Source organism: Convolutriloba macropyga, chromosome 1 (genome assembly GCF_964194025.1).
Source record: "Convolutriloba macropyga chromosome 1, txConMacr16.3, whole genome shotgun sequence".
NCBI lineage: Eukaryota > Metazoa > Xenacoelomorpha > Acoela > Convolutidae > Convolutriloba > Convolutriloba macropyga.
In genome coordinates, this window is record NC_134468.1 from 41,883,678 (window position 1) to 41,901,956 (window position 18,279).

At 38.2% G+C, this 18,279-nt stretch overlaps 1 protein-coding gene across 1 annotated transcript in view; it reads right to left on the reverse strand.

The window, feature by feature from the left end:
- Positions 1-15,477: 15,477 nt before the first annotated feature.
- LOC142341262 (uncharacterized) overlaps positions 15,478-18,279 on the reverse strand; it is a 59,020-nt gene continuing 56,218 nt past the window's right edge. The window contains exon 9 of the mRNA XM_075392211.1: positions 15,478-15,528. The gene's annotated coding sequence lies outside the window, so the exon portion shown is untranslated. The remainder of the gene's footprint in view (positions 15,529-18,279) is intronic.

An 18,279-nucleotide genomic window follows, 5' to 3' on the forward strand; every position in this document is an offset into this window, starting at 1 on the left:
TACACCAAGTAAAAATTCTCCCACCTACAGTCTGTTGGATTTCACTCAAGAGACTATTATCAGAAAGTTTCAGGAATCAAAATTGGTTTGTGAATAACGGCAGTGAAAAAAGGAACATGTATGATTCTAACAATCATCTAGTTTCTACTCTATAAACATATTTCCCCAGGGCAATTTGTCAGACTTCAGAAAATAAATTAAGAAAAAAAATTAAGTTTGAAGGCGCCGAAGAGTAGGTGTTAGATCTTTCTCCCCTAAAAAACATCAATGTTAACACTAATCTTGTTATCAAGTTTTCCAGAGTTAAAAAGGCTCATTTCAATCTATTTAAGAAAAAAAGAATAAGATTTGAGATTCATAAAACTTTCAGCAAAAAACATCAGTTTTCACAGAGAGAAGCAATTATTCACTACAAATGCAATATACAAAAATATTGAAAACAAGTGGACACATTAGTACTTTGACCAGTAGCAAAATTTTGTTCAGACAATCATCTTTAATCTCAATTGACTCATAAGAATAGCCTCCGACAAGATAACAAGGAAGATATTGCGCCTTTGTTACCATTATCTGTTGAGGAATACTCAAATTTAGTTCACCGTCGAAACCATTTGTCGAAACAGTTGTTGACTTTGTAAGAAATTTCAAAGCTGATATGCATTTGAGAAAAAGGAAAGAACAAACACTGAGGTTGTTCTTGAGGTACTTTTTGATATTTACAAAAATCCGACTAAAAGTCCTCCTTTCTGCATTCTGATAGCGAAGAGCGTACTTCAGGAAAAATTTAAATATAATATTAGTAAAAGTTGTAATTAATACCACTGAAACATCAAAGCATGAAAGGGTTTGCAGTTCTTCCAGTTTCAACTGCGCCTTTGAACATATTCCCCAAAACAACACTCTTGTAAAATTAAGAAAATACGCCATTGAGGAAATCAAAACAGAGGGCGACTCGTGGTTGTGAACAAAAAAATTTTCACCCTCAAAAAGAACACATAAAAATAAAAGAACATATGAAGTTCAAGAGTTGGGAATCGCAAGGTTTCCAGTTTTATCAAATTAGCATACCGGAAAGAGCTGTTTCCAAAACATATACAGAGGAGGAAGAGCCTCTATCATTACGGGAAACTATGAAAACTTGGAGTATGTAGTCAGATCCGTAGAAATGGCAACAGTACTTCTCAATAAGATTTGTTACTACAGCGAAATTAACGGTATCTTCGTTTTGGAAAGAATGAAGGAATCAGGTTTCCACACAACGAAATACCAAGTTCTTCAGCTGAACTCATTTAGGCTATGAAAAGCTTGATTACACGGAAAAAAATCATGAAAGATCATACTGAAGCAAATCCTATTTTGCAGATTATCCGTTCAACATGCTGGCAGGGAAACAGTTGAAATTTCTTAATACACTTGATATTGATATCAATACGTCTGCAACAGCAGAACAAACACTAATTTGCGTTAGTGACTAAAAGATTGACTGAGAAACGGCAGCTTGTGCAAAATTGAACCAGCGAATAGTTTTTAGCCAATTAGAATTTAAGAAAATACTATCTGTCAAAGTTCAGTTAATTTCAGAAACATGGAACTGCTTACTTTCACGGGAACTGGAGGTTATCACTGTTTTAAATTTCAGGAAAATCAACAGAAGGCAGGGGTACTATTAGAAGTAAGCGGTGCATTTTTTGGGGTGAAACCCAAAACAGGGTAGTGAGTTTGGAGCTTTAGCTGAAGGAATTGGACATGCCATTCTACCTACATCCCAAAATTTTAATTTGCAGGTTGCAAAAAAAATGGAAGAAAATCAATTAATCAAGCATCTCCCCAACTAAATGAAGTGGCCGGGAAAAAAATGCCAAAAGAAGCACTCAAACAAGCTGTTGAAAAAACTACTAGTAAAAAACCACGAGAAACACATTGGCGTTCCACGTGACGCTATTTGTATGAAAACAAAACGGTGTTCTAACATTTCGACAAACCAATGAAAAAACATTTTTAACCAGCCGAAGCAGCTTTGCCGATCTGCAGGCCTTACTGGAGATCAAATACAAAATTAAGCGAAACGATAATGCTAATCTGAGAACCGAAACGAACGCTACATCCATGACTCAATCTATTTCAGCAACATTGCCCAACCCCCAATTTTTCAAAATTCACTCATTTAGCAAATAGGGTTAACAACTCGATCACAAACGGTAACTTTGAATATAAAACACGTAGTGAGACAGAATTCTCTTCTGTAAAAAAAAACAGCGACATAAATATGTTTAATTTGTGAGGTAAACCATTAGGAAGACGATCCAACTACAATTGATGGCAAGGACAACAAGGCAAGGGATGTTACTGCTGGGGAAATCTCTGCAACAAACTCACAAGTTGGTTCTTTATTGGAAAACAAGCCAATGATAACCATACTAAGGACAAAAATTTAACCAGTGCCGTTACGTTCCGTATCCAAAACGAACATTTTTTACGAGGTAAAAAATTTATAAACAAATCTTCATGTTAGAACAACAAACGGTAGCAGATTATACGCTGACTGCTATAAAAAAAACTGCACGTCCTAACTACTGCTCTTTGTGGATACAGAGAAGTGTTCCGGCAGAGTTTACAAACCAGGGGCGATTATATTTAAAATCAACTAATGCTACTCCTAATCCAAAATTCAACTCGGTTGAAGTTGCTTAAAAAAAGATTGGCCAACCGCTAGAATAAATTTCTCCACAAGTACTAATCAATGCGATTGCTTTAACATTGTCGAAGCTTTGTGGAGGAAGGTGGATACGAAATCTTTTCAATGAGTACCGGACACTTTAAAATAGATTTTCACGTGACATCATCACAAGAGGTATTGTATGTTTTTCATGCATACTGAATTTTGTATTTGAGCTCTCTTTTGCAGGACCACTGGAAATTCGGCTTTAGCGGAAGGGAGGTCATTTTTGTATGTTAACTATGATATGAAAGTGACAAAAAATAGGCTATTGCCTCCCAGCGAATGGACAATTTGGAAAAAAAATACTTAGCGAACGAGTATTCTCAACTAAAGTATAAGTTTTTTGGAGTATTTGCTAGGGAAATTTCTCAAAAAAACTGAATCAAATTGCTTTGCAATAGTAGATGAATCAATTTCGAAATACTCATTGATTACACATATGCAACACAGAGAACACTTATTCTGTTGATCGTCCATGAAAAGCTATGAAATGTTTCCATTTCGTCTGCAGCTCTCACTAACATTTTTTTACTGGGAGGTTATATAGCTTTTCAAATTTCAAGCATTTCAAAACACAAAATATAAAATGTACAGAAATTTCGCATTAATGATGTGACAATTTCATTTCCTGACATAGTGATGACAATTTTCTAAACAAGAGCAGAGATAAAACCTATATTCATTTTCTTGTACACTCGAGGTCCCTTTAAAATTTTCAATCTTTATCCATTTCATTATAAAACACCGCCAATATAGATATGTAAAAAGCGATCACTAGTGCTCACAGGCAGGAAATCGGTTTGAGTTTAAAGATTCTGTCTTGTAATCATGTTAAAACTTGATAGCTTTTGTATTTGAATCGTTTATTTGATGCTGTCCCCTGTTGAATTTTGCTATCATTTCAACATATTAAACAATTTGAGAAGACCCCTGAACGAGCGGGCCTAAATATGTGAAGGGGCAAGGTATTGATTACAGTTTGGAGTAAGTCTCCTTAGAGGATCGTAGAAGTTGAACACAAGCAGCAATTACCTGATAAAGCGATTTTGGTTTTTGACAATAACCTTCGTTTTTGTATTCGGCATTGGCAAACTCTACTGTAAATTAAAAATCGAAAAAAGGCTCAGAATTACGAACAATGTATCGAAAGTTTTTGGAACAGGCGAAAGTGTCAAAGAGTACGTTCAAAAATTGCTCCAATCTTTTTTCTCGTTTTTGCTGTTCAGTTTTCGTTCTTGCTCCTCGAAGATTTCTTTTAACTTTTAATTTTGCTAGTACGAACTGTGAACCTGTCTCCGGTCTGGGGTCTGTTTAGCGTTTCCTTTTGCCGGAGTCACTTTCCTCCTCCTAAGAGTTATTCCTCCTAAGAGTTATTTTCCTTATAGCATCAATTATCTCGACTGGCTGCAATTGGTGCATAGAGAGATTGATTTTCTATTTGACAAAATTATTTGTCGCTGATTTCATTTTCAGTAGTGCTAGGATCACAGAAAGCAATTGTGCTATGATGCGCGAGCATCTTCCAAGTACGGTTCGCTGAAGTGGTACAAGTTTTCCTGACCCAGGTTAAACATACCCGGCAGATTGCCGGAAAACAGCCGCCGTTGATTCCAATAAGCATGATTGAGATTGAACGAATAGAAGATATTGAAAAAGATTTTTGTACAAAAAAATTTTTTTAAGTCCGATTTATTTTGATGGCATTTCGTAGTTGAACATACTTCTGTTTCTTAGAGAGAGGCTACAGGGGCTACTATCAACACCAATAAGCATAAGAGATGGTAAATAAGACTTATAGGAACGAGGTTCAAATAGCGGGCATCTAAAATTGGGCTTTATGGGTTTATCCCGTTTCTATTTCTGACTTCAATTTTTTCTACTGACTCTGTTAATTTTGAATTGCTTTGCTGAGCAACTGATGTTCAAATTCACTTTAAGCAGAATGAGAGAAGAGAGAAACTAGCCTAGAGAAGTCAAAAAGATTTCACGCAAAATGTCGAAAAAGCGGCAAAATGGTAAAGCGAAAAAAAGTTCGACGAAGTAAAAAAACATAGCAGGACAAGTCCTGACGTACAATTCAAAGAATTTTCATTGACTAAACAGAAAAACTAGACCTAGAATGGACTATGAGTGAATTCAGAAAAACATTTTAAGAAAATCAGAACAAAAAAATAAGAAAAAAAACAGAAAATCAATATCAAAATGCCACATGTGAACAAAAAAACCCCCAGCGAGAAATGAAAATTTAATTCAAACAAAAAACTAGGCCTAGAATTAGCTGTGAATGGATTGCGAAAACCAGTTAGAAAAAAATCCGATCCAAAAAATCGAAAAAACAGTAAAAATCAGAGTGAAATTGCCGCATGTGAACAAAAAACTACAACCGAGAAACCGAATTTTTGTTCCAACACCGTTTTCTCACTCTACTTTCAAATTAGAGCGAAAAAAAATTCACGCCGCAAAACCACTCGCTTTTTCGCTCCATTTCCTGTTTCGGCGTGACCAAAATCACTACTCCAATTTGACTTCAAAAATCATGAAAATGTGTGAACAGATCTTAAAAAAAAAGACAGCGCCCCAATACAATTCAAATTCTTTGAATTGTAAAAATAGGAGCGCTATAATAGCCGGCTGAGAAGATGAGGGCGGCTATTAAAAATTAATGTTGTTTTCGTCAAAAAATTCGACCATAACCAAACAATTAATTGCTTTCCGTGTACCTCATCTTTTATACCAAAAATAAAAGGACATGCTATTTTTAGAATGTTATTCTAATTACAACGCACAGCACAGTTCAGTAGCATACCTCCCAATACTTTAATTCCGACATTTTCCTGCTACTAGTTCTAACACATTTCAGAATTTCACACAATTTTCTGCTGCATTCATATCATCTCAGACATTGCAAATCTTGTCATTTCTGCAAAGTTTGTCCTTCGAACTATCTAAAAACTTGTCTACTCTCACACGCGTGAAAGCTCATGCTGAAGCTGAAAACTTCAAATTTTTTGCATTTATAATTCGGTTATAATGGCACAAAACCAATCAAATCAATTTCACATATGCAAATCAAATCAAATACGAAAATCTCAAAGCCAAAATATAGTTGTGTTTGTCCTACACGTCCTACTCAAGACAGGTGAGTGAACAAAATACGGGTCAAACAAACTCTTATACAAACTATCTGACTAAAAGGAATTATTGATTTTATGAGAAAAATCCAACCTTCACAAGGTGCTCTCTCAAATAAACTGATAAAGTTCTCACCCCTACACAACAATCTGCCGAACAATTAACGCGAACAAGAACTAAAGTTCTTGTCCCGTTCAAAAACCAAGAGAATTATAGTTTTTAACACCCACAATTTTGAGAAAATTTTACAAGTTTTTGTCCCCCTACAATTTTGATGAAATTTTACACGTTTTCCCCCTAGGTTTATCAGAAATCTTTACAATTTTTTAAACTAACTCAAGCAAATCGAGAAAATGCTACGAGTTTCTGTTCCTCCAGCAAAATTGTGAGAAAAAACTTTCAGGGCCAGCAAAATCAGTTTGGGCTGACTACTGGTGCCTTTAAAAAATAAGATCTAACGGATCTACTGTGTTTCCACCCCCTCTCCTCCCAAGCTTAGTGAACACATAACGTTCTACGCACACTGTCGCAAGTGCTATGTTTTTACATAGTAACGTTCTATGTAACAACAGATGTTTTGTAAGTTTGGTTTGTATGAAACATTGGGGGCCGAAATGAAATAGATTTGCAGCTATGAATATACTTTGGATCAAATTATGGAAACCAAATGAGCTCGACTCAATATTCCTATACCGTTTGATTTAAGTAAATAATAATTTGACTATGTCATAATTTTCATAAAGCCGACACCGCAACTAGGGTGTCGGCTTTGGGTTCCTTAATTTGGTTTCCGTGGTAGTAAAAATGGGCTAGATGGCAGCGTCGGAGGAATAAAACTTCCGGAATATCAGGGGATGCTTCTGATTTCTATTCACATCGCGTCTACAGTAGGATTTTCATCAATTGTACGCGGATTGTTTTGCATGAAGAAATATCTAGCGTTGCTGTTGCTGTGTATTCCACGCAAATAATTCAAACTTACCAAGAGTTCCGCCATAGGCATATCCATAGCAATTTCCGAAGGAGCTAAAATAAAAAGGGCCCATTTCGATGTTGATAACATGGTGAAAAAGGGGAAAAGGCGTTATAAAACAAATGAGAGTTAGTGTTCTGGTAAAAAGAAATTTCTTAAAGTGAACGAAGCCGCTAATTGAACCATGAAATCTATTTCTTAAATCTTTTTGTATGGTTTTGGAGTTGCATAGATTTATCTCTCTTTCGAACCTTAACAATTTTTTTCGTTTGCAGCTGTTTTTCTTCGACTATTTCTTCGAGAATTAAGGTCATTAAATATCACATCTAGGAGGAACTATAAAATCCCTCCATTGAGACCTTCAAACGATTGTCCACATATGTGGACAGAAGTTGTTTCCACTATTTATATCAGCAACAAAATTTAAATAAAACTAACATTTTCCAAATGATTTATCCCATCTTTTTTACAGACATTTCAAATCAGTAAATATGAGGTATGCTTGCTGATAATAAAAGTAGAATTTCGAGTTCAGCGGAAAAATTTACATATTTTTTTTAATATATACTGTTTAAGTTTTTATTTGTAAGCAAACATTTGGCTCTATTTTCAGCAATCATGCATTGCATCGTTAGGTATCCAGCAACCTTTCAACCAAATTTGAACATCGATTTTGCAAATGATTAAACCAACTCCATGAGGCAGTTAAATTTGCGTTATTCTACAAAAATTGAGTTGAAGCAGCTGCAAAAATGCTTTTCGAAAGTTTCTTATTCTCCATACTCTCAAGTGGGGGAAGCTTCGAAAATGTCCAAGATGACAAAGGCATATTCTCCTGACTCTATCCAAAAGCCAAGACCAAAGGAAAAATGGTACTTCTGTTATTGTACAGTGTTGGTTTATGGACTTTCGCAAGCGGAATGAAAGCGTTTTTAACTAAGTAAAAGAATTAATTTCTCAAAAATGAGAGAATAACAAAATGATATTTTACAGTAGAATTTAGAGATTTACAGGAGAGATCTGATTAATAGATCAAGATGGTGATTTGAATTTGGGGATGAAAAAGGACTCAAAAATCAGCTGTATATATACCCATTATCAGTGTGAAAAAGTCAAGATACAAAACTAATCTTAGCACCGTGATTTATAGTGGGGGTCGCAAAGGTTACCCAATATGGTTTGCTTCTGCAAATCAGTCGCAAAGGGAACCATAAATGGAATGCATTTGCACTTTTCTAAGAATTCATTCACACTTCCGGAGATATCATCATCATTTAATACATGCTGGGAAGATTTTACATCACTTATCTAACTCTAATAATAGTTATCTAGATTCACCAATTTGAACCGAATATTGATTCTCAGCACCATTTCTTGACGATTCATTTATATAATTTCTTTGATCAAAATCAAATTGCTTGTCTTTCTAATCTGGTAAGTCAAACTTTCTTTCTAATTCTCACTAAGTTTAAGACTATAGTTTGATCGAAATTCTAACACCCCAACTCAGACTTGAGCTGATTGCGTAGAGTCTGTTCCCATCAAAACTGCTCTGAATGTTTCCACTTTCGAAACGGGTAAGGACTTTGTGAAGATGTCCGCTGCCATTTTGTCTGTAGGAACGTAATGAATTGAAATAGTCCCATCCTCCGTCTTGTCCCGGATGAAGTGAAACTTTGTTTCGATGTGCTTGCTCCTTTTGTGCATGACTGGGTTTTGGCAGAGTCTGATACAACTCTGGTTGTCTTCTCCAATTGCTATTGGACGTTTCTGTTGGATGCCAAAATCCTCTAGAAGTTGTTTCAGGTAAAGTGCTTCCTGAACTGCTGCTGCCATGCCCTGATATTCTGCTTCTGATGAAGAAAGAGCAACTGTGGCCTGCTTCTTGACACCCCAGCTGAGTGCTGCGCCACGTCCGTTGAGCTTGAAGTAATAGCCCGTTGTTGATTTTCTGTCGTTCACGTCTCCAGACCAGTCTGCATCACTTTCCCCCACTAAATCATAACTAGCCTCTTTTGTGTAAGTAAGTTTTAAACCTTTTGAACCTTGAAGATATCGCAGAAGTCGTTTTCCGCACATCCAGTGTTGATTGGTAGGAGCATTCATGTGTCTGGACAGAATGTTGACTGTGAACATGATGTCTGGCCTCGTCTGTTTGGCCAGATACAGAAGTGATCCAACCAAGCTTCTGTAGATCCTCTGGTCCACTTCTTCGTCTCCGTTCTGTGCTGTCTGAAGTTTCAAATTCAAATCAGCTGGAGTTCTTGAGGGTTTGCATTGATCCATTTGAAACCGCTCAAGCATTGTTTCTATGTAGCGTTCTTGGTCGACTGTGACTTTGCCCTCTTCTCGTCTGATTCTTAGACCCAGAAACAAGTGTAGTCTCCCTCTGTCTTCCATGTGAAAGGTTGCTTCTAGTGCCTTCTTGACATCAGAGACCACTGTCATACTTCTTGATGCTACTATGATGTCGTCAACCCAGACCAAGATGAAGGTGTGATCCTCTGCTTCTGATCTTGCGAACAAGCAGTGATCGTTCCTGCTTCTGGTGAACCCCTGTCTCAGTAGGAAGTTTGCCAGCTCTTTGTACCAGTTGTTAGCAGCCTGTTTCAAACCATAAATTGATTTATTTAGTCGACATACTAACTTCTCCCCATCTGATCCGCGTTTTACAAACTCCTGTGGCTGTTCCAGATACATTTCTTCCTCGATTGGTGAGTGCAGGAAAGCAGTCTTGACATCAAATTGGTGCATCACATGGCCCTGCTTCGCTGATAGCTGAAGTAGAATCCTGAATGTCTCTGGCTTACAGGTAGGCGCAAAAGTCTCAAAGTAGTCCAGTCCTTCCACTTGTTTGAAGCCTTTCGCCACATAGCGCGCTTTGTATTTGTCCACTTGACCACTGGGTCCCAATTTCACTTTGTAAACCCATTTGCCCGGTATGACGTCCCTGTCTGTGGGTGGTCTCACTAGGTTCCAAGTCTCGTTGTCTTGGAGTGCCTTGACCTCGTCTTTCATTGCCCGGTGCCACTGGTCCCAATCGTCACCTTGCTTGGCTTCGTAGACTGTTTTGGGTTCCACATAGTCGCCCTCAGTCACAGCAAGATGGGTCCTGACTTCTCCAAAAAATTGCGGAACATTCCTTGCTCGTGTCCCTCGTCTGGGCTATGCTCTGTCCGCGTGTTCCAGTGCATCTTCATTGAAGCCAACTGTCTCTAACTGTGAGAAGTCTTCTGTGTCACTGTCTTCTAGTGACTCTGAGTCTCTGTGACTACCTCTTGTTGCATTAGATCCTTCATCTAGTGCTGTTTCTTCAACATCCGAGGCCTCTTGTCTCAGTGTTGTTTCTTGTGTATTCACGCTCCCTGCGTCATGCCACTCCTCCTTTATTGCAGTAGATGTGTCCTGTCGTTCTCTGTTGTCATCGTCTTGATGACCATCATCTGGGTGCCAGATTCCCAGTTCCAACCCATCATCTAGTCGGTCCGCCGTTTCTTTGTTGTCAGGGATTGAGCCCACTTCAGACTCCTTGATGATCACATCTCGAACTGCCATCACCTTGCGTGTGTTGGGTATGTACACCAGGTATCCGTTTTCTCCTTCAGTGTAACCCACAAACTTTCCTTCCAGTGCCTTGGGTTCAAGTTTGCTGACTTCTCTGTCCCTCTTCCTCATGAAGACTGTGCAACCAAAAATAGATAATTTACTAATTGAAAGCTTAGGTTTTATACCTCTCATCAGCTCTGCTGGGCATTTTTCTTCTCCTCGTCTCACAACCAAGTTTCTGATCCTTGCTGCGTGAAGAATTGCTGCTCCCCACATCATCTTGGGAAGTCCTGAGTCAATGAGCAAACATCTTGCCATCTCCAGCAGTGTCCTGTTGCACCTCTCAGCTAACCCATTCTGTTGTGGCGTTTCTGGTATGGTCTTTTCCTGTAGAATGCCTGCATCTAAGCAGTACGTCTCGAACTGCTCTGAGAGAAACTCCTTCGCATTGTCTTGCCTCAGCTTCTTGGGCGTCCCCACACTGAGAACGAATTTCTTCAGGCTGGCCAGTGCTTCACTCTTTGACTTAAGCAAGTCCACAAACACAAACTTCGTGTACTGGTCTGCAAACACTATGCAGAACCGGAACCCTGACAGTGACTCTACTCTGAAAAGTCCCATCACGTCTGTGAACACCCTCTCCAACTTCTCTTCTGCTTGGGTCTCTGCCACTCTTGGTACTGGAGTCTTTGTGATCTTGGCCAATGCACACACATTGCATACATCATCGAGTTCCCCCACTGTCTCTGGTGCATTCCAGACCACATCTGCTTGATTCAAATGACACAATCGTCTGTGCCACTTCCTTGCACTGTCAAGTTTCACGCTGTTGGAACTCATCTTGAATTCTAGAACGCTGCAGGGTAAGTAAAACAAATTATTTTCTTGTGTTAGTTTTACCCGAGTTCCCTTCTGGAGTTTCATGCAGCTGTTTCCTCTCTCGAAAGTGAAGCTATGTCCCCACTCCGTGCATCTTGAGACTGATAGGAGGTTTGAAGAATAGTACGGCACACACAGGACATTTTTGAGTTCGCATTGGAATTCCCCTTTGTTTGAGGGTATGCTGATCCTCACACAGCCTCTGCCCACCACTCTAGAAGCCTCTCCGTTGGGATTTCTGACCACTGATTGAATGGGCACAAAGTCCAGGAACGCATCGATGTTCGTCACTATGTGATCTGTACAACCACTGTCCACTAGCATGCCTGCTGTCTTCCACTGGGTAAGAGCTGCCCAGCATTCCTCGTCTGGTGTAGCCAATGTTGGACCCATTGCCACTGACTCATGTTTGCCTCCATCTCTTTGTCTCTTGCATGCCCTGTCTAGGTGACCCTTCTCACCACACTTGCTGCATTGTGCTGTCTCCTTCCTCCTGCAGTCCTTGGCAAAGTGTCCAGGGATCCCACACACAAAGCAGTTTCCTTTCTTGGGTCCCTTCTTGAAGTCACGCTTCACTGCCAGTGCCACTGAACCACTTTGTCCCTTGTGTCTCTGCACCGTGCTCTCATGAAAGTTCTGCAGCCTTTTCCTCAACTCTGTGAAGTTCGTTGCCGGGTTGAAGCTTTCCTGTATAACAAAACTTTCATACCTCATTGGCAGACCATTGAGGACCAAGGCGTTGAAGAGGGTCTCTGAGACTGCTTCCCCTGCTTCTTGTAGCCTTGTGAGCAACTCCTGTCCTCTGATGAAGAAGCTGTCCAAATCCTCAGAATCCTCGAGCTGCAGTCGAGCAAGCTGTGCCACTAAAGTCACCACTGTCGGCGTCTCCACACTCTGAAATCTCTCTTGTAAAAGCTTCCAAGCCTTTGCTCCATCTCCAATGCCGTCATCTCCCACACAGTCATGTCTCATCAGCATGAGGGTTGTTGCATCTAGAGTCAGTGCCAGATGGCACCACACATTGTTCCGTTTCTCCTTGATGTCTGCAACTTCCTTCTCATATGCATCCTTCAGTACCTTGTGGTTCTTCTTTTCATCATTGGTTGCCCCATTGGCCAGTGGTACAGGCTCATTGGGTTGCTCCTCTGTCCCCAGTAGTGATTTGTAGAGTCCCTTCGTCTGCATCATCGCCACAAATCTTGTGCTCCAGATTGGAAAGTCCTGTGCCTTTCCTGTGTAGGTCAGCAGCTTCACTGTCTGTTGATCCATTGAAGTTTGAGCAGGCAAAACAGTTGTGAAAAGAAAAGGTACTAAGCAGAAAAGGATTATGACTGTCAACAACAAATTAGTTTTGTTTTGGAAATTAATTTTATGACTTAGAAAATTGCTGGGCCCATAACCTGTTGGTTTATGGACTTTCGCAAGCGGAATGAAAGCGTTTTTAACTAAGTAAAAGAATTAATTTCTCAAAAATGAGAGAATAACAAAATGATATTTTACAGTAGAATTTAGAGATTTACAGGAGAGATCTGATTAATAGATCAAGATGGTGATTTGAATTTGGGGATGAAAAAGGACTCAAAAATCAGCTGTATATATACCCATTATCAGTGTGAAAAAGTCAAGATACAAAACTAATCTTAGCACCGTGATTTATAGTGGGGGTCGCAAAGGTTACCCAATATGGTTTGCTTCTGCAAATCAGTCGCAAAGGGAACCATAAATGGAATGCATTTGCACTTTTCTAAGAATTCATTCACACTTCCGGAGATATCATCATCATTTAATACATGCTGGGAATCTCAGCACCATTTCTTGACGATTCATTTATATAATTTCTTTGATCAAAATCAAATTGCTTGTCTTTCTAATCTGGTAAGTCAAACTTTCTTTCTAATTCTCACTAAGTTTAAGACTATAGTTTGATCGAAATTCTAACATACAGCGACTAAGAAACAACGCCTTCGCCTTTGTACTCAAGTTCGAGCAAGCCTTACTAGAAAAAGTTCAGAGGACACACAAATGATGAATGGGAATTTGGGCGCACATTTATTGCGCCTCAAATTCTTTTTCAATTCAATTTGTAAATCGAAACAAGCACAAATTAGAAAAATTGATCAGCGAACTTTTCAAAGTTAATCAGAAACTGAGACATAACTCTAAAACTAAATCCTTGCCGCCATTAATATTTCCACTTAGTTATGCCTCTTTTGCAATAACTATTTGCTTCATGAAGAGATTTCGTGCCGTTGTTTCGATAGCGCTCAATATGGCTAAAATCTTTTATTTTAATTGGAGTTGTTGTGCAACAAAACGAAAGTAAGAACGCTCAAAAGAGTTTGTTCCAAGAGCCAATTCTTTTTTTCAATTTCTGTATGATGCCCATTCTCACATCTCGAAATATTCGGTAACTGAACTAAAAATTTAACTTCACATTGAGTACACAAAGGACAAAGTTGGAGGTTTCCATTTTTTCTAAAATGAGGATGAAGGTTTGACAGGTCTCTGAAAGTAACTAAACCCTATGACTTCAGTTTGTGCCGAGGTACTTAATTTTTGTGAGGGTATTCAATGCTCCGTTTTCAGTACACTTATACACTCATTCACAAATAAAACCAAAACCCAAGCCGAAATCAAACGCTTATCTTCCAAGATCTCATAGGATGATGCACCGTCTTGCAAGAATCTCGCAAGAAAACCATTCGACTTGCAAGAATCTTGCAAGATAACCATTCTTAGTGCTCCATCCTAGTGCATAAAATCAATTGTAAAAAACGATAAAATGTCGCAATGTTTGAATGCAAACATATTGTGGGCTTCGACAAAAGAAAAAATAAGCCGATTAACGTCGGACAAATTGCTCTTGAACAACAAGCAGCTCAATTGAAGTCGGAGAATTAGCCTAGATAATTCAAAGGTGCAAAAACGTCCGCCAAAAGAAGGAAAACCCAGAACTCCGGCATCACACACGTTCACTGTTAGGGGTTCTAAACAGGCTCATCTTCTGTTGAAAATAGATCAGTACTGGATTCGAACCTTTATCTCATACTTGCAATCCTAGTGTGCTAACGATTACACCAACTGGTCTCAAACTCTTGAACTTGCGCATCTCTTATAACCCATTCTCATGTTCTTTCTTGCTCCTCAAGGCTTCATTTCTCTAGCCAAGTATACGTTGAACAAATAGAACTAACTTCTTGTCAAGCTATGTCAAGCTTATCTCTGCAAAATTTTTATTAGGTTGTTCTCTCTCAAACTTCTAAAATTTAGAATCATTGATTCGAACTTCGGTCGAGAGCAATTAAATGTCATCAACGAAAGATTATATCCTTTCAAGTCGATTAACATGATACAATTGCAACGGGTATAATTTTAACTCCTCTAGCGGAAAGATTTCCGCTGTATATACTAAACTTTTGAGTAATTTCATCGCTGTTGTCAATTTCTTTAATAATTAAAACACAACTTAAGAGTTTTTCTATTTTCCTCAATAAGTAAGCTGCGAATTAACGGCAATCAATTTTGACGTTATTTCTCTTTTTCTGATCATTGATGTTGCAAAGAAAAAACTTTGAGATCAAATTGCAATAGGAAGAAACAGAACGTGTCCAGTTGAAATGGGAGGACATCAATTCGTCCGAAAGGACACCTAGTAAAATTATAAGAAAGTTCGAAGTAGAACCGAATAATTTCCAATCTTATGGCCATGTTTTAAGTGGAATGAAGCCTTTTTTTAGAAATCTTAACGAAAATATGTCAGGTCCAAGGAAAGCACTCAGGGAGAGGTCAAAAAGGGTGCACCCTGACCGCACAACAGTTAATCATGAGACGACAATGCTGATTTATTTCTCCATTTAAATTTGTACCCAAATTTGAATATATTAGATTGATTAGACAAAACATTTTTAAGCGTTCGACTAGAAATCTTATTTCAATCAAATAAGCCGGAACGCCCATTCGACTAGAATTCCTAGCACCATTGAAGTATAGAGTACGAAACTCTTCTTGAAGCCACTGAGAACTTACGATGTTTAGGAAGATTTACGTAGCTTACTTCAAGTGAATTCTGCAGAGTGACATAACTTTGCACGTAAAAGTTTTGAAATGACAAAGACTGCTGTGCCAGAAGTTAAAATGCCAGAAATTCCTATATTCAACATAGCCAAAAGTTGAACTCTATGAACTTTCAGCACTTCAAAACTTGCACGTGTCTCTTAATTGTACTTACAAGTAAAATTCTCCTTCGTAGTCGTTAGAACCGCTGATGTCGATGCACACACTGAAAAACAACGAAGCTTTTCAACACTGTCTTATTAAAAACTTTTTTTTATCTGACGATCCAACCCGTCACGATAGATGTTTCGGGTTGACCAGACTTGGAAACGATGCACTGCTTAACCATACGAACGTGTTATTGCTACGGCTTTTAACTTTTCGGATCGTTTGTGCCCCCCCCCGTACGTTTTGTCCCCCCCCCCCCGTACGTTTTGCCCCCCCCCCCCCCCCCGTACGTTTTGCCCCCCCCCGTACGTTTTGCCCCCCCCCCCGTGCGTTTTGGCGTTTTGCCCCCCCCCCCGTGCGTTTTGCCCCGCCCCCCAATTATCTTTTTATACCAACACAATTATCTTTTTATATCAACAATTTTTATTATCTGCTATGTTCAGATCATACAACCGCGTGCAATCATCACGAAAGTTGAGATAACTAAACAGTAGTTTTAGGTCATCGGCAAACATCCAGGGTATAGAGTCAAGAAGAACGCATCGCAGTTAAAATTGAAAATAGAAATTGTGTTAAATTGTGAATTGAAATTGTGTAAAAATGTGAGTAGAAATGAAAACTGACATTAGAGAACAGTTTCTTGAAAATCAGAAATTCGTCCCATAATTTTCTTCTCACTCCACTCCAAATTAGTTTGATAAGGATGAAATTACGCAATAAATCTACTCATTTTTCACTCTTTTCGAAGAAACTCACAATTCTAGATTGGCTTCCGAAAAAAAATCTGAAAAAATTTAAAAACCAACACTTTTTATACCAACTCTTTTTATGCTAACGTTAAAACAATTTCCACGCGTTGAAGCATTTTAGTATCTCCAGGAAAACTTAAGATTGAAATCTTTCACAATTTTAACCTTTTCAAGGTTTGTACACAATACTTATGAAAACACAATTTATGAGTATTACTACAGTTGAGATAATTAGTTTTCTATTCAAATTTTTACACAATTTCATTTCACAGTTTAACGCAAATTCTATTTACAATTTTGACTGCGATGCGTTTTTCTTGACTCTATACCCTGGATGTTTGCCGATTACCTAAAACTACTGTTTAGTTATCTCATTTTTCGTGATGATTGCACGCGGTTGTATGATTGGAACATAGCAAATGGGATGATTGCAAACTATAAAACAGTTTGCTTGAATTTTCGTGGAAATATCACAGTTGAATTTGCAAATCGCCTGAAAACCGATAATGTACAATGTGAAGAAGACTTGGGAGTATTATTTAGCTCTAATTTTTTTCTTCGACTAATCATGTCGAAGAAAAGTTTAAGAATTCATGTAGATGCTCTCATAGAATGAAGAACGTTATCCCAACGTTATCCCTTGGAGCACTCCTCCACTGTGGAACTGAACCTTTACAAATCTATGATTGTGCCTGTCTTAATTTATGGTTTGTATGTATGCACTTGGACCACTTTTAAAATTTCAAAAAAAGCTCTATATGGACCTTTGGAGCAAAAATCAGCTATGGCGAGCTATTAAAAAGACATAAAATTTTCCTCTGTGGCAAGAATTTGAGCTAAACAATTTCACGATTTTATCCCAAATTTAGTCCGGTCGGAATCTCTATGACTCAATCTATTTGAATTTTCAAAAAAAACAAAAGAGAACTGGTAAAAATATCCTCGAGTGCACAGGACAAGGAAAGAGTCATAAAAAATCCTTTTAATACGTTCTGCGGAAACGTCTATTTTTTTAATATCAAAACAAGATAACATCTGGTTTTGGGCGCAGATATGAGTGTGCGGTCCGAGTACACTTACTCCACAAGTCTTTTGATCTTAATGATGTATGTTCTTGGTATATATGTTGTTTTTGGTCTAAAAGTAGATGTATTAGAAGTGTACTCTAAATTTTTGGCCTCCTGACCGGGCATAAATTCTTTCTCTAATTTTTTTTATGAATCCATTTATGAAGCAATACAGCCAATGCTCAGCTAATGATTTAAGTAATTTCGATACTGTTTTGCTTCGATAAAATTGTCTTGATGATTTAAGTATTATAATCTTGCGGTTTCTTTTTATTAATCCGGCCCATTTTAGTGGGGGGAGGAACTATATACTCAAAAGGATTTTTATGTGCATTCAGTTTTCTGCCGATCAATATAATTATCAGAGAGAGTTGTGAATCGTATCATCAGAAACCTGTCCAACGTAGAATATGGAATTGAAAAAAAATTGAATGTTGATTTTTACTTTTTACAAGGAGTTAACGAGGTTTAAAGTTCAGCGGATAGGAGAGGAGAATCCGTTGTTTTTATGCAAATTCTCCGTATTTTTGATCAAATTTTCGTCAATTTTGCAAAAAATATGTTAAAATTGTTAACAGTAGTGGGATTGATTTTGTCGTGGGATTGAAAATAGAACAGGGTTGCTGAGTTGTTCGATCTGAGTTTTTTGGCTGGAATTTTGCTAAATTTAAGTTTTAAGGCCACTTTTTTTAATTTTCTGGAAGTAGACACGTTAAAACTGCAGTCAAAAAATTCGTACCCAAAACGGGTGCTAGTTCTACTCCCACTGACTTTAAGAGTCTTCTGGGAAGACAACTTTGTCAGTTCCTCGCGAATTTAAGACCCGAAAACTTGAGTGTTTCATAACACCTGCAGCAGTATCAGGGCTGATATTGATCTCACCATGAACACACAGAGTAAAAACAAACAGTTTTTTGAATTTTAATGGGGCGCCGCCTTTATTTCAAAATACTTCTGCATTTATAGATTTCAATTTAATTACTTGCAAGAATT